The sequence below is a fragment of the Narcine bancroftii genome, chromosome 10, assembly GCF_036971445.1.
Source record: "Narcine bancroftii isolate sNarBan1 chromosome 10, sNarBan1.hap1, whole genome shotgun sequence".
NCBI classification, from domain to species: Eukaryota; Metazoa; Chordata; class Chondrichthyes; order Torpediniformes; family Narcinidae; genus Narcine; species Narcine bancroftii.
In genome coordinates, this window is record NC_091478.1 from 71,987,542 (window position 1) to 72,004,373 (window position 16,832).

Below are 16,832 nucleotides of genomic sequence, written 5' to 3' on the forward strand. Positions count from 1 at the left end.
AGGGGTGGGGGAATCAAAATGGACTTTGATGTCATTTTGGTGTAGAAAGTGATTGCATTGTTTATCTACATTTATATGAGTCTTTGAAATCAAAAATAAAATATTTTTAAAAATTTCAATTTTCAAAGCACTTGGCAATGATAAGAATTGGCAGAATAAACATTGGAATGACAGATGAGTTTTCATCCAAATTTGCAGTGTAACATAAAATTTCATCTATAGATTATCAGACAGTCCCTCAATGTTTTATGAGCAATTGGACTGTGCATTCAGTTAAACAGAATGTGCATTATGATTTTATTACATGTGGAATATGCCAAACATCTTCTCCAACATTTGCATGGACACTCAATGTGCATACATGATTAATGCAAAGCACCATCATAATTTGAGGTGACTCGTGCTTGTCATATCATCTCTGCAGAATTCCATTCTTCATATTCCTTGCATGTAATATTCACATTAGATCATCTGATATTCTGACTCACCACAGATTTGGTTTAATCTAAAAATCTAAAAGCATGTCTTATCTTGAACCAAACAAGAATTTATTATTATTTTAAACATCCTTTGATTAAAAAAAATCATTTGTGTTTATAAAGCTGTCCAGAAGATTTAAACTTGTTTTCTTGATAGGTTCTTTTCTCTGTTTAATCTATTTTTTCCCTTCCTATGCCCTCTCTCCACACCCTAGAATAATTTTAGCATCTCTGGATTAATTTTAACATCAATTATTTTTCATTGTAAGTATTTTAATCCAAATTAAATCCACGTTATCAGGTTGGCAGTCCAGATGGTTTCTGCTATTCATTCTTATAACAAATAATTAAAAACAAAATCAGATAATAAAAATGGAAAATTATGTCTTATAATGCTTGTAAAAAGAAATAAAATCAAATATTTTATTAACTTGCAATTTCTATGAACCTAGCAGATATTATAGTAAGTCTTCAAGATCTTATCTGTATTAATGTTGCATTCTAAGCATATTAATCCGAAATAAATCTGGGTTAGTTTTGCCTCGTTCTGTCCAGATGCAGCCTGATGCTGAAAAGATTCTTATATCCTACATAATATTTCTGGTGGAATTATTAGTAAGAGCAACATTTTAAGTAATTTCATCAAGCATTGGGACAGGAACTGACCACTAAACTAGAGCATTGGCCTAAAGGTTCCATCATATTCCAGTATAGATGATCCAAGAGATTTTGTTTGGTTTAGGTGCCAGACTCAAACATGTATATAGCTAGCCTGTTTTCTGCTCAGTGGAATTGATTCTCAGCCATCTGGATCATTGCAATTATTGCTGTGACAAAGAAATTGCCTCCAAATTTTAGTTTTTAAACATGGTTGGAGGAGATGGCTGAACAATAGACTTACGGCAATCGTCACACTGCCAACTGAAATTTAAGGTCATTGGAATTTTATTATTTTTAAGTCCTGGCTGAAAGGATTTGAACAGATCTTTCATCCTCATTTCGCCAAGTACAAAGGAAAAGGAGCACATGTTAATTCATACAGTCCCTTGTGAACACGCTTTGCCTTTCAGTCAGTTCATGGCTGATATGACATTGGCCTCAACTCCACATCCCCTTGGTTCTCCTTACTGCCCACAAATTTGCTGCTCTTAAGGACAGAGAAATCTAAAGATTCAACCTGGGAGATATTCCTCCTCATCGCCATCTTAGATTCAAGATTGCGTTTAGTCTGCCGCAAGCTTCACCATCAGCAGAAACTACTGCGCCCCTTATAGTCAGAGAAAGAGAAACATAAGAGAGTCCCTTGAGAGTGACTGAGATGAGTGACCCCTTATTCTGAAGGTGGATTTTTCCAGAATGCCTCTGTCAAAACCAGCAAGATCTGATAAAGAAAACGTGCTTTTATAAGAAGAGAAATCAAGGTATACGACACCTTCATATTTGAGCGGCTGAAGGAAGGAAATGTTCCTGGAGCTAAAATTCACGGCTGCAACGCTTGAATTTCCTGTAGTGTGACGCTCCAGCCTGCTTATACATGGTGCTGCATGCTAATCCCAAAATCTAAGATGATTTGAGTTCTTGTCCATAAACTGAACCCTGATCACATGTTGGAGAATTCTCTGCTAAAAGTAGTTTTACAAAGAAGTTCAAACATTTTGTAGCTCTGTTTAGTGTCTGTTAATTCCAATGTTTTCTACCGATGTTGACAGTGATTTTGGAAAGTACAATGCAAAAGAATGTGGCTTTAAATATTTACTTTAATCCCTGAAGTGTTGACTTTCTTCCGTACTCGTAGAACAAATGTGACTGTCAATGAATTACATTCTAACACATTGCTTCAAAGAAAACTCCAGTACCAAATCTGTCTTACCTTTTCCCTTTAAGCTACTTTTCCGTTTCATTTTCTTGGTATCGAATTTAATGTTTCCACACAATAGAATGTTAATTTGGACAAAATGAAATTATAAAAATTGGACACATTTTAAGATAATTAAAACAAAGAGCTTACAAAGTATTCACTATTTACTGAGACAAGTTTCAATCACTAAAGAAAAGGAAGAAATTCAATATTCCAATGGACCTGCCACCTTCAAAGTTAGCACTCTCTCCATTTACCTCTATGTACAAGGAGGAGATGATGCAGCTGCTGTTAAAAGAGATGCATTGGAGTTTAATCTCAGCTATCCTGCTATAGAACATGAGAACACGAGAAGTAGGGGTAGGAATAGGCCATCTGGGGTGTCGAACCTGCTCTGCCATTCAATAAGGTCTGGCCATGGACTCAGCTTCACCTACCAGCATTCTCACTATAACATTTAATTCCCCTGCTCTGCAAAAATCTCTCAAGTATATTTAATGAGGCAACCTAAATACCTTCTTGGGCATTCTCATCTTACGTACACTGGAAACCATTTTCCTGTCTCTATCTTATCTACCCCTCTCATAGTTTTACACGTATCTATAAGATTCCCTTTCATTCTTATGAATTCCAGCAAGTCCAGACCAATCTCTCCTCATCGACTAACTCCCTCATCTCTGGAATCAACCTGGTGAAGCTCTTCTGCACCACCAAAGCCAATATGTTGGACCATATCTTGTCTGGAATCACCATAATGTTTCAGAGTGACTGTGCAAAGGCACTTTGCAAAATAAGGCACCATCTCATAATGTGCATTTTTCAAGAATCAGTCGACTGAAAATAGGCTTTTCAAAAGAAGTATATTTCACGCTTTAGATAAAACAAATGTGTTGATGCAAAAAGCAGCAGTTCATATTCAAATTTTCTCAATAACTACTCAAACTTAGTTTGAATACACATAAAACATTCCCTGCGATGGACATTATAACACTGTTTTTAATACTGGAAAAGTACATGTCAGTTTTGTCATTCAACTTTCCAAATATAATTTCCAATAAGATGACCCTACAATGGGCTGAAATAATCTATTTTTACTTAAATGAATGGAGACCATATAGAAATAAGTTATTTATTTTTAATATCTTTGACATAGAAATAAAATGTAATGATAATTTTAATGAAACATTCATGTCACTAGAATTACTTCAGTGAGCAGAAGTTTACCCCAAGGTCCAGACTCTCCAATATACTTTGTTATCGTAGCACAATTGAAATGAGCTTTTCAGACAGACAGTTCCTTAATTTGACAATAACCTTGTGTGCCCAGAAAGCAGATATGTCCTTCAAAATTAACTATGGACTGAGACCAATTTCTTGAGGTAGTTTCCTCACCAATCATAACAGAATGGACTATGTAGGGTTTATGCTTCATACCATGCAGACATTTGACCCTCATATAACTGAAATCTTGCAGAACCAAAGTTGTTGGGGGTTGTTTTCTTCATGGTTTTTACCTATCTCAAATGCACAGTATAATTGGCATATGCTTGTCATGAGATTGAAGCCCTCTGCCTAAGTGCAGCCAGGTTCTTTGGTAAAATGCTTACTTTTTGGCCAAAATTTTACTAACACTTTATTTTATTTGTGACGGGTTAACACAGATTAAACATTAATGATGCTTGACAGGAGGCTTGTTGTACCATGGTTACAGAGCAGTATAAGAACAGGAGTGGACTAACCAACCCCACGAGGTTCTTTAGCCATACAAGTAAATCATAGCTGATCTGTACTTCAACTTGATTTACCCACCATAATTCCTTCAAAACACCAAAATGCTGGAGGAACTCAGCCAATCTCACAGCATCCATAGGAGGGAAAGATGTATGACTGATGTTTCGGGCCTGAGTCCTTTCTCTAACATTTCTGTGTTTTGACAACAATCACAGCATCGACAGGCTTCCGTGTTTCATTTCACAGTTCTTTGAAATAGTTACTGAAGGAAAATATTTTGCATTTAGACACAGAAGTATCAGCTGCTGTAATATACACAGTTTTGGAAAGGAAAGGTTGGAGGTGCAGGTGTTGTTATCATACGTTGAAATGGGATTTGGACAAGATGGAGAAATGGTGATGAAGTTCAATCCTGAAAAGTATGAAGTGATACAATTTGAAAAAAAAAACTTCAAGGCAGAATACCTAGTTAATGGCAGCATTCCCAGCAGTGTGGAGAAATAGAGGGATCTTGAGTCCAAGTTCATAGATTCCACAAAGTTTCTGCCCAAGTTGATAGGGTGTTTACAAAGACATAAGGAGTGCTGGCCTTCACGAGTTGGGGGATTGAATTCAAGAGTTGGGAGGTAATGTTACATGAACATTATGAACCTCTGGTTAGACCACACTTAAAATATTGTAAAACATGAAAGTCTTCAGACATTGTGATTGAAGTAAAAACACAACACTGAAGAAACATAGCAGGTCAAACAGTGTCCTTTATATTGGCAAAGATTAAGTTACAAACCAATGTTTTGGGCTTGAGTTCTTCCTCAAGGCATCTTTATCAAGATTTGATTCCTTGATGAAGGGGCTCAAGCCCAAAACATTGGTTTGTAGCTTAATCTTTGCCATATAAAGGACACTGTTTGACTTGCTGACTTTCTCCAGCATTGTGTTTTCACTTAGAATATTGTATTCATTTTTTGTTGCCTATTTATGGGAAGGATGTGGAAGCTTTGGAGCAGGACATTTAACAGGATGCTGGCTGGATTGGAGAACATGTCTTATGAGAAAGGTTGAGCTAGCCCAGGCTTTTCTCTTTGGATTGGTGAAGGATGAGAGCTCTCTGAATAGAGGTGTAAAAGCTTATGAGAGGTATAGACAGGGTGTTGTTACAAACTAATAAACCCAAAGGAACTGCAATGGAAAAGTCGCCAGACAATGGTAAAATTCAAAATAATAGTTTTTATTCTTCTTTGGCTTGGCTTCGCAGACGAAGATTTATGGAGGGGGTAAAATGTCCACGTCAGCTGCAGGCTCGTTTGTGGCTGTCAAGTACAATGCGGGACAGGCAGACACGGTTGCAGCGGTTGCAGGGGAAAATTGGTTGGTTGGGGTTGGGTGTTGGGTTTTTCCTCCTTTGTCTTTTGTCAGTGAGGTGGGCTCTGCGGTCTTCTTCAAAGGAGGTTGCTGCCCGCCGAACTGTGAGGCACCAAGATGCACGGTTTGAGGCGATATCAGCCCACTGGCAGTGGTCAATGTGGCAGGCACCAAGAGATTTCTTTAGGCAGTCCTTGTACCTCTTCTTTGGTGCACCTCTGTCACGGTGGCCAGTGGAGAGCTCGCCATATAACACGATCTTGGGAAGGCGATGGTCCTCCATTCTGGAGACATGACCTACCCAGCGCAGTTGGATCTTCAGCAGCGTGGATTCGATGCTGTTGGCCTCTGCCATCTCGAGTACTTCGATGTTAGGGATGAAGTCGCTCCAATGAATGTTGAGGATGGAGCGGAGACAACGCTGGTGGAAGCGTTCTAGGAGCCGTAGGTGATGCCGATAGAGGACCCATGATTCTGAGCCAAACAGGATTGTGGGTATGACAACGGCTTTGTATACGCTTATCTTTGTGAGGTTTTTCAGTTGGTTGTTTTTCCAGACTCTTTTCTGTAGTCTTCCAAAAGCGTTATTTGCCTTGGCGAGTCTGTTGTCTATCTCATTGTCGATCCTTACATCTGATGAAATGGTGCAGCCGAGATAGGTAAACTGGTTGTCCGTTTTGAGTTTTGTGTGCCCGATGGAGATGTGGGGGGGCTGGTAGTCATGGTGGGGAGCTGGCTGATGGAGGACCTCAGTTTTCTTCAGGCTGACTTCTAGGCCAAACATTTTGGCAGTTTCCGCAAAACAGGACGTCAAGCGCTGAAGAGCTGGCTCTGAATGGGCAACTAAAGCGGCATCGTCTGCAACGAGTAGTTCACGGACAAGTTGCTCTTGTGTCTTGGTGTGAGCTTGCAGGCGCCTCAGATTGAAGAGACTGCCATCCGTGCGGTACCGGATGTAAACAGCGTCTTCATTGTTGAGGTCTTTCATGGCTTGGTTCAGCATCGTGCTGAAGAAGATTGAAAAGAGGGTTGGTGCGAGAACGCAGCCTTGCTTCATGCCATTGTTAATGGAGAAGGGTTCAGAGAGCTCATTGCTGTATCTGACCCGACCTTGTTGGTTTTCGTGCAGTTGGATAACCATGTTGAGGAACTTTGGGGGACATCCGATGCGCTCTAGTATTTGCCAAAGCCCTTTCCTGCTCATGGTGTCGAAGGCTTTGGTGAGGTCAACAAAGGTGATTTAGAGTCCTTTGTTTTGTTCTCTGCACTTTTCTTGGAGCTGTCTGAGGGCAAAGACCATGTCATTAGTTCCTCTGTTTGCGCGAAATCCGCACTGAGATTCTGGGAGAACATTCTCGGCGACACTAGGTATTATTCTATTTAGGAGAATCCTAGCGAAGATTTTGCCTGCAATGGAGAGCAGCGTGATTCCCCTGTAGTTTGAGCAGTCTGATTTCTCGCCTTTGTTTTTGTACAGGGTGATGATGATGGCATCACGAAGGTCCTGAGGCAGTTTTCCTTGGTCCCAACAAAGCTTGAAAAACTCATGCAGTTTGACATGCAGAGTTTTGTCGCCAGCCTTCCAGACCTCTGGGGGGATTCCATCCATACCTGCTGCTTTGCCACTTTTCAGTTGTTCAATTGTCTTATATGTCTCTTCCCGGGTGAGGACCTCATCCAGCTCTAGCCTTAGGGGCTGTTGAGGGAGCTGGAGCAGGGCGGAATCTTGGACTGAGTGGTTGGCACTGAAAAGAGATTGGAAGTGTTCTGACCATCGGTTGAGGATGGAGATCTTGTCGCTGAGGAGGACTTTGCCATCTGAGCTGCGCAGCGGGCTTTGGACTTGGGGTGAGGGGCCTTACACAGCCTTTAGAGCCTTGTAAAAACCCCTGAAGTCACCAATGTCCGCGCTGAGCTGGGTTTGCTTGGCAAGGCTAGTCCACCACTCATTTTGGATCTCCCGGAGTTTGCGCTGAAGATGGCTGCATGCGCGACGGAAGGCTTGTTTCTTCTCTGGCCAGGACGGCTTTGTAAGGTGAGCCTGGTGGGCAGCTCGCTTCTTTGCCAGCAGCTCCTGGATTTCCTGGCTGTTTTCATCGAACCAGTCCTTGTTTTTCCTGGAGGAGAAATCCAGTACCTCTTCAGTGAATTGCAGTATGGTAGTCTTCAGCTGATCCCAGAGGGTTTCAGGGGACGAGTCCGTGAGGCGGATTGCATCCTCGAGCTTTGCTTTGAGGTTTGCCTGGAAATTTCCTCTCACTTCGTCTGACTGCAGGTTGCCAACATTGAACCTCTTTCTGGGGGCTTTACTGTTCCTGGGCTTTGGCTTGAAGTGAAGGTTGAGCTTGCAGCGAACCAGCCGGTGGTTAGTGTGGCATTCCGCGCTGGGCATGACCCTGGTGTGGAGCACATCTCGTTTGTCTCTTTCTCGCACCAGGATGTAGTCCAGGAGGTGCCAGTGTTTGGATCGGGGATGCATCCAGGTAGTCTTCAGGCTGTCCCTCTGCTGAAAAAGGGTGTTTGTAATGACAAGCCGCTGTTCTGCGCAGAGCTCCAACAGGAGGCGCCCATTGTCGTTGCACTTGCCGACACCATGCTTGCCCAGGATTCCTGGCCAGGTTTCTGAGTCTTTGCTGACGCGAGCGTTGAAGTCGCCAAGGATGACAACCTTGTCGGCTGTAGGGGTGCGTTGAATGAGGTTGCGCAGGTCAGTGTAGAACTTGTCCTTTTCTGCTGGTTCCGCCTGGAGGGTTGGAGCATAGTCACTGATGAGGGTGATGCGACGCTTGTTTTGAAGGGGGAGTCACATGGACATGATCCGGTCCGAGTGGCCTGTCTGGAAGTTTTCGAGTTTGGAGGCAATGGAGTTCTTGACCATGAAGCCTACACCAGATAGGCGTCGTTCATCCATAGGCTTGCCAGACCAGTAGAGTGTGTAGCCTGCGCCACTTTCTTGGAGGCTGCCTACATCTGCAAGGCGGACTTCACTGAGAGCGCCTATGTCGATGTCAAGTCTGAGGAGTTCATGTGCAATGAGAGCAGACCGACGTTCAGGTCTAATTACAGGTCCTTTTACACCCATGGTTCGTGTGCCGTGGCCAAGCAAGCTGGGACGTGGCAGCGAGGTCCTTGGGTCGTAGGTTTTATATCGGAGTGGCCTTCTCCTATGCAGGTTTCTTACTCGGGCTGGAGGAGTCTGCCTCCCCTCCTAGGTCGGTCGATACTGTCCGGACCGGGGCCGAGGCCGCCGCTGCTTAATAACTTAACAATTCTTACTTATTTTTAAACTTAATTCTAAATTTAACCCAACTATGCGTAAATGTAAATGTAAATGTGCGTGTATTAAGATCCAAAAATTCAATTTTAAAGTCCAGTTTCAAACATCTTGTTGACTTCAGGAGCCTTTTAAAATCACAGTTCAGAAGTAATTATGAACCACTTTAATACATTATATTTTCAGATCTCTTTAAATTCATAAGCCTCTTGATGATCTCTCTTTCAGAGGGAGATTTTTCTAATAAGGAGTGACCATATACTATGCACAAATGAGAGCAAAAGAACAGTCAGAAGTGGTATTACTTATTTAAAAGCTGCTTCTATTGTGTATCTCCTATGATAAAGATGATACAACATATAACAGCATTTCAATTTCTTTCTCGAGACTATTGCCATAGTCCTGTCTTTCCAGGATTTCAATTTCAGTTTTCTTCTTCTGATGAAAATGTCTCTCTGCCTTCAATATATAGTTCACTGATTTCACGTGATATTATGTCATTAATGAGATCAGTCTAATTCCTGGAAACCACGTGACCATGTAATGGAATCTTTAACAGTTGCCAGTTCCAGTTTCTTGGAACCATGTGACCTTCATAACTCTGTTCCAAGAGGCTAAGTGGTTTGGTTCCTGACCACAAGCAAAACCTGTTTTTTCTTTAAAACAGATGGCCTCCTTCACCAGTTCTTATTGTGTACTTAATACTTCAGATTTTAATAAGGCAAACATTCCATTGTTCTTGAATCAATTAAAATCCACCAGTTCCATTAGCTCTGTCTTTCTATATGTGGAATTTCCAAACATTAACAATTTTTCTGAGTTCAGTGGTGTATCTGTAAATGAGCTGACCTGTGTGTGATCCTGTATCAGCCCACAACTAACTTACTAAGAATACATATACAGTATTTTAACTCTATAACTTACATTACTAAGACATTGTTTTAATATAAAATAGCTTGACATGAACCTAAATAATAATATTAACACAGATCCATTACAGTGGACAGACAGCTTCTTTTTCCCAGGCTGGCAATGGACAATACCAGAGGACTTCTGTTTAAGATGGGTGGAGGAAGGATCAGGGGATTAGTTTATCTGCATAGAGAGTAGTGGGTGGCTGGAATGCATTGGCCGGGGTGATGGTGGAGGTTGCTGCAATAGAAGACTCTTAGACAGGCACATAGATGTAAGAAAAACTGAAGGATTGAGACTGGGAAGGCTGAGATCGATTACATAGGTCGGCATAACATTGAGGGCTGAAGGGTCCTTGCTGTGCTGGAATGTTTTATGTTCTGGAATCCCCTTTGCTCCACCATTTGTGTGAAAAACAACACACTTCATGATTTTTGGATCATACCCTTTTGTTCTTGACCCCCACCCCCTCCGCACCCCCCCCCCAACCCACCACCACCTTCGGAGGAAGTAATTTGCCTCTGTTCGTCCCATTGAATTCTTCAAACATTTAAAAACATTTTAATTAGCTAACTCTTCATTCTTGACTATAGAATATTTAAAAGTCTGATCTGGTTGATGTTTTGCTTAAAAACTGACATTTCATTCTTGGTGTCAGAATACATATAATTAAAGAGAGAAAGGTAATGACTTTATGTGGTTCTTCTCGATGAAATAATTGTGATGACACAAAAGACATTTTAAGGTTTCAAGTTTTCTGCACAGAACAGAGTTCCTTATTACAATAGCTGGATTAAGTTCTTATTAAAATAGGCCCTTCTTCTGGAAGACTATCAAGCTCAAATCAAGGAATTCACATGAGCTGAGACAGTGTATATTTTAAGACAATTCTGAGTGGCGACCACTGATACAGTCACAAGAAAAGGCAGCTAAAATGTACCTTGCCTCAGGGCAGGTTGCCGAGGAGCACAGATTCATAGTTTCTGACAGGAGAAGAAAGGGCTGATGGGAGTTGTTATGCTGTCACTTCACTTTACAGCAAAAATTAGCCTGTTTGTTGTTATGAGGAAATGCTAATTTCATACTTGGTTTATGTAGAATTGTAAACACCAAGAACTATAATGATGCACCCTCATGACAGGAGCCCAGAAATCCTGCCCAAATAACATCCAGAATTTGAGGATTGAGATGTCATTATATGTTGCTGCACAAAAATGTTTTAAAACCTCTTCAGGGACCACAAAAATTTGTTAGCACTGGTTGGCAAACAACGGTGTTGGCTTCGCTCTGCGTCACGGACAGTGAGCTTCACTAGTTGAATTTCTCATTGCTTGCAGCTCTGAGGTGCACAGCGGAGAGCTTATTAGCCAGCCCTCAAATGCGCAAACATACAAAAAATAGCACTACTCTTCCAGCTCCTGAAGACTGCTGGTCACTTCACCAAGATTCCACAAGCAGGCAGAGCATTCCAAGGTTTACTTTCAGACACCTCCAGAAGTTGGTCGATCACATCACCAGCAGACAGGTGTTCTCTGATCAAGGGACTTGGATTTCCAACATGGCACTTCAAAAATAACAGATAGGGTCATGATTTAGTACAATGGCAGGAAATCTGCTTTGAAGCCAGATGGATGGATCCTGGTAAAAGATTTCTGAGATGTCTGTCTGAGTACGTGGGTGCATTGTCTGATTGTTTGGCTGTTCCCATGTCTGAATTATGGAACATGCTTGGAATGATTTCTGATATTTCAGAAATAATGTGGCTGAATAATCTTGATGTAGACCAAATATCTGGATTGGGATGATGTGGCATAATCTTGGCAAGTTAATACTGAAGAAACAATTACTGCAAACCAGGAAATCTTACATTGAGGTGACCTTAAGAGGGTTAATGTCCCAGAAACATGGATAAAATGGGTTAATATTATGCTCATATGTTTTTCATCTGCATTTTGCCTAATTTCTCTTGCATCAAAAAGATCCAGGTCAATGGCTCTAAAGTCCTTTCACTGATTTTTACAGTGAGCCTTCATTTTGGCACAGTTAGCATGACCCAATGACAGCACCCTCAACTCGGGTTTGGATTCAACACTGTCTGTAAGGCGTATGTACATTCTCCCCGTGTCTGCATGGGTTTCCTCCAGGTGCTTCGGTTTCCTCCCACCCTTCAAAATGCATGGGTTTGTAAATTAATTGGGGTAATTGGGCAGCACGGGCTCATGGGCCAGAAGGGCCTGTTACCATGCTGTTTGTCTAAAAAAAAATTTTAAATTAAGAAAAATTAAAGATGTGCTGAACATACAAGTCGAAGATTTCCACTCAAACAAATTGTTTCAATGTAAATTGCTCAGATTGAAACAATGAACAGTCATGTAAATCAATATATGAAAATCTGTAGCAGACTTCAACAGGGATTTTATCTGAAGGCTGCACCTGGCAATTGGAGTCAGGTGACTCAGACAGTTGGAATTGAAAATATCAGATCAGCAGGAAGTTGATTGGGCAATAGAGATCAATTGAGGATGGTATTAATCACTTCTTCAGCAGTCTAGGGAGTTGTAACTATTGACTGGAGTTCCACACAGTACATGCAGCAATGAGTAGGAAATTTACAACTAGTTAGTTTTTTACATTTCCTGCAGATCCACAAAGATCTTATTTGGTGATAAAGGTTGTATTGGTTCAATTGCACAGGTTGATTTGGTCACCTTTAAGAAAAAAACCCAACTCTTCCTATTATGGAGAACCTTGAAAAAGGGCTCAGGCCCAAAATAGTAGCTATGTATCTTTACTCCTATAGATGCGTTAGATTCAGATTTACTGTTGGGAGTACATACATGGCATCACATACAATCCTGAGATTGTTTTCCTGCTGGCCAGGCAGAATTGCCACTTATTGGTAGTGAAAAAAAATGTACTCAAGAAAAATATATGTGTATAAAAGAGAGAAATATAAATAAAAAAGAAATGTAAACAAACTGACTGTGCAATACAGAAAAAATAAATATTCAGTAATAAATAATAATGCAAAGTAAGAGTCCTTAAATGAGTCTCTGATTGAGTTGAGTTAGTCAGTTTTCTGATGGTGGTTATGCAAGTCTTGTGGCAGCTATACCTCTTCCCTGATGGCAAAAGGTATAGGCCCTGGATGGTGTAGATCCTTGATGCTTCCTGCTGCTCTCTGATGCTGCGTGACCTGCTGAGTTCCTCCAGCATTTTTGTGTTTTTACTACAATCACAGCATCTGCAGACTATCGTGTTACACTCTTTCTCTTACGGAAACAGTGTATAGGATGCATTTTGTAGGTTTCATCATTGCTCAGAAATAAATGTCTGGTAAGAAGAAATTTTACAGGAAATGGTCACTAACGTGCTTTGAATGGTTGCTGTCCACACTTAATTAGCTCCTACCTTTCTCGAGATTACATTGTAAAACTGACATTACTAAAGCAAACATTTTGTAGGTAAGTGCTTTAAAGGGGTTGCTTCACTGAAGTAAACTTTCCTGTCCTGAGGGATGGTTTGACTGAATTAAAAAATTCTTTCCTTAAATTAATGAGATCAATACTTACCTTTGGGTACATGGTTAAAGAAAGCTTGACAGATAAGTGCCCATGCCATTGTCCTTGCTGAACAGATACAGCTGGCTTTCTGTTTGCTTTCTCATTCCTATGGTAGTGTGCCTGTGCAGTTGGTGTTTCAGTAATCTGTGCTGAGAGTTATACTGTATGTGCTCTAAGGGATATCCTCTGTATATTAAACAAAGTGTCAGCATCTGCTTCCCTTACACTAGAATAGCACTTCCTACACAATGAAAGATCAATCAACTCGGCAAGAGTACTGTTGCCTAGTGATGTATTGTAACCATTCCTAACCTCCAGCTTTGAAATGAAATTAAGAGAAAGGTTATTTACAAATGCTATGAAAGGAAATTTATTCACATCCCTCCTCAAGTGCATGATTTGTTGATCCGTGGATTGTAAAATACCAGTGATGGGTTCATCGCTATATTATCAGGTTTTAATGCTCTTCACTTATGGAAGAAGAGTTTGAACCCCAGTCCGAAATTTGCCTTGACCATGGCGTTGCATTCAGATGAGAGTGGAGGCAATTGCTTTCAATCACACGGGATGCAAATTTGCCTTGATAGATTTTCGCTCCCACTTGGCCAATGAGTGGACAAACCAAGGCAGAGGTGAAAATGGGATAAGCGTCAATCAATCCCCAGGGAGAATTAATGTGAAGATGGGTGAATGGATGATGGGGGGTGGGCTTGGTGTAGGGTTGAGAATCAAAATGAATAACGGTGAAATGGTTGTCATATGGTATCATAGCTCAATGAAAACAATGGTATAGTTGCTTACAGAAATCCTGAGATAGATGTCAGTGGTAGTACACATCTCATGGTGTGCTCTTTGTAGCACACAAAGGGAAGATCAGATGAATTGGCTTGAATTTCAGTTATTAAGATGTAAGTAGTCTATGTCTTGAGAGTCGAAGTAAAGAGCATGGTGTTTTGGGAAACCTCATGTGTGTCATTTCATTTCTCTGGGTAACCAAGAATGGGAGTTCGGTTCCTCATTTAACATTTCTGGCCACGGTTACAACAGAGAGCTAACTTTAACACTACCTTGTTCTTCCCTCTGTAACATGACCCTACTTCTGAATATCACACCATTAATTCCCTGGCTGCCTCTGACGTCTTCTGCCCTGCTCAGCTTCTATCTTTTGGATTTGCCCATTTCCACTGATTCTGGGGAATTGCTCTGCCAGAGATGGCCATGTCTTTGTGGGGAGCTTTCTTCAGGATCAGTGATGGGTACTGTTGCTTCCAAATTCCGAATCGTTTAACAACATCCATTTTTTCAGGTTGGTTTCTGAACCTTCAGCTGGCTAGCTCCGATGCATGATTCACCAACTGGGATGAAATCGGGGATCAGCAAAGGATGACAATTCATTTACACACAAAAAAAAACGAATCCCCAATGGAGATAGATGAAAAACTGGCTGTCCACTTTTAATTTGGAGGTTTTCAAGTGTCTTTGGAAAACAGGATTTTGGGTCCTGAACTTGGACCAGGTTGTGTTCAGCTTTTGCCTATAAAATAAGCACAAAGTTCCATTTCTATCAATGATTTTCTGATTAGTATATAATACAGAACTAAAATGAAGTAATGTTGGAATTTTTTTTATTGTTCAATGTGAATTAAATTTTATTTATTTGGACAGGTAATCTGATCTTAAAAAAAGAGAAAAACAGATTTCAGTATTTAGTGCACTTAATCGTCATTTTAATGAGTCGAACTATATGCACCGAATATGTTTCCAATTACCCCACTGACCCTGAGAGGGATTTGCCAACCCTAATATTTATTTCCAGGGTCTGTATTTTGTGCTCTGTCAGTCAAAGATTGGAGAATAAAAATGCTGGAAATGCCAATAAAAACGGGCCTGTGTTTGATGATATGGTGTAACGCCCATCAGATATGTTGCAATAACTCTGTTTGTCTTTCACGAAGAAGAGCTTTCATTGATAATCCCAACCAGGCCTACCCTTCCTTGTTTTTACCATCAGATTTCTTACCTGTTACATGATACTAATTGAGGGAATTACCACCCAATTTATTTGAAGAGATTTTTCCAACCATTTTTCTTTTAACAATTTACCCAATCAGGTGTGGGGGTTTGAATTATTCCATCCAATGGATTGTAACTTGGTCACAGCTGCAAAATGTGACAGAGCAGGAACAAAAGAGAAACAAAAGCAGGAAGACCAGAAGATGAAAATCACATAGAATACTCAACAGAGGAATAGTGAGAACTAAAATCTATCAACGCAAGCAGGATTGAGTAAAATGAATGAAAAGAAATAGCAATAATCAAAAAAAAACCCACCGATTAAATATCAATAAGATACAAATTTGGAAGTCCATAATTTGAAAGCCAGCCTTTATTCTAATGACTGTTTTGTCTCTGAGAAATATGCATCATACTGCTACCTCCAAGTCGAATAAAAAAAAACTATTTTTTGCAGATGCGACGTAGACAATGCACTGATGGCAGATTAGTCACAAATAGGCAACTTGTGGAAGAAAATTACATTATATAATTTTGTTCCAATTCGGTTGGTGGCCCGGTTGTGAGTAACAAAACCTTACCACCAGCTTGAACTAAATACCTCTAGGAACATGACTGTTTTGCTACCAGGCTATTCAAATGGCTCAAAGAAATTTTGAAAATTAATACTGAGAAATTGTGCAGAAGTAGAGAAAAATAACAGTTTTCTTTTGTCGCTATGTCATAAGCATGATTGAAATTTGTTGAATGATTAATTTAAAAAGAAGAAAAATCAGACAATGTGGTCAGGGTCAATATCAACTCTTTAACAAAGAAATAAAATTTGCAATAATTTCAATGATGTAAAAAAAATGTTACCTTGTCCAGCTTGAACCAATGAATAAAACCAATTAAATTACATACATTTGTAAATGGCTGAGATTTGTTCAAGAAATGTACTTTTGAAAGACAATTTCTCTTTAGTCTGGCCGTGAAACGTCTGAAAAGAATTTGAAAAACATGAGTGCTATATAATATTTTTCTCTCTGCTTTTCCAAACCCTTTCTCAAAGTTCAAGATGCATAAGCAAATTTCAATGATTAAAATGCCTGTTTCACCCAATGAAACTGTTCTCTCAGGTTTTGTAAAGTCTGAACAATATGCTGCTTTAGTTTCTTAAACTATAAGACCTTGAAGCTTGTGTTCATTAAATCATTCAAGTTAACAAATTCCTCACATAAACATGTATGATTTTTAATCAATAAGTTCCCTTTACAAGAATATATTCAAATACATTCTAACATTTATTAAAAAAGAGTGACCTATAGAATCTTATAACACATTAAAACTTGTTAATTACAAGATTATTTTCAATGTTGCAATTTACAATAATTTCATCTCTGACTACAACTGGGATTCAAAGATGATTACACCATCTCACCATTTTATAAGGAAATGATAATGGTCCCTGTGATGTTGTGTTTTATTGTAATAAAGAAATGTGGGTTCTTTTAAAACAACTATCTATAAGCTAAAGAGTCAAAACCATGTGAAGGCATCTATCATGAATATCCAACTGACGCTGCTGCAAACTAGTCTCCCTCTAGTGGTCTGGAGGATCATTTGTACTCTATCATTACATCCACTTTCCTTGAGATGTT

General features: G+C 40.0%; 1 long non-coding RNA gene across 2 annotated transcripts in view; it reads right to left on the reverse strand.

The window, feature by feature from the left end:
- Positions 1–14,608: 14,608 nt before the first annotated feature.
- LOC138743959 (uncharacterized) overlaps positions 14,609–16,832 on the reverse strand; it is a 29,429-nt gene continuing 27,205 nt past the window's right edge. The window contains exons 3-4 of one of the 2 annotated variants that reach the window (XR_011345139.1): positions 16,096–16,171; positions 14,609–14,713 (exon numbers count right to left, since the gene is read on the reverse strand). This is a non-coding gene — a long non-coding RNA (uncharacterized lncRNA). The remainder of the gene's footprint in view (positions 14,714–16,095; positions 16,172–16,832) is intronic. The other variant, XR_011345138.1, reaches the window with a different exon arrangement.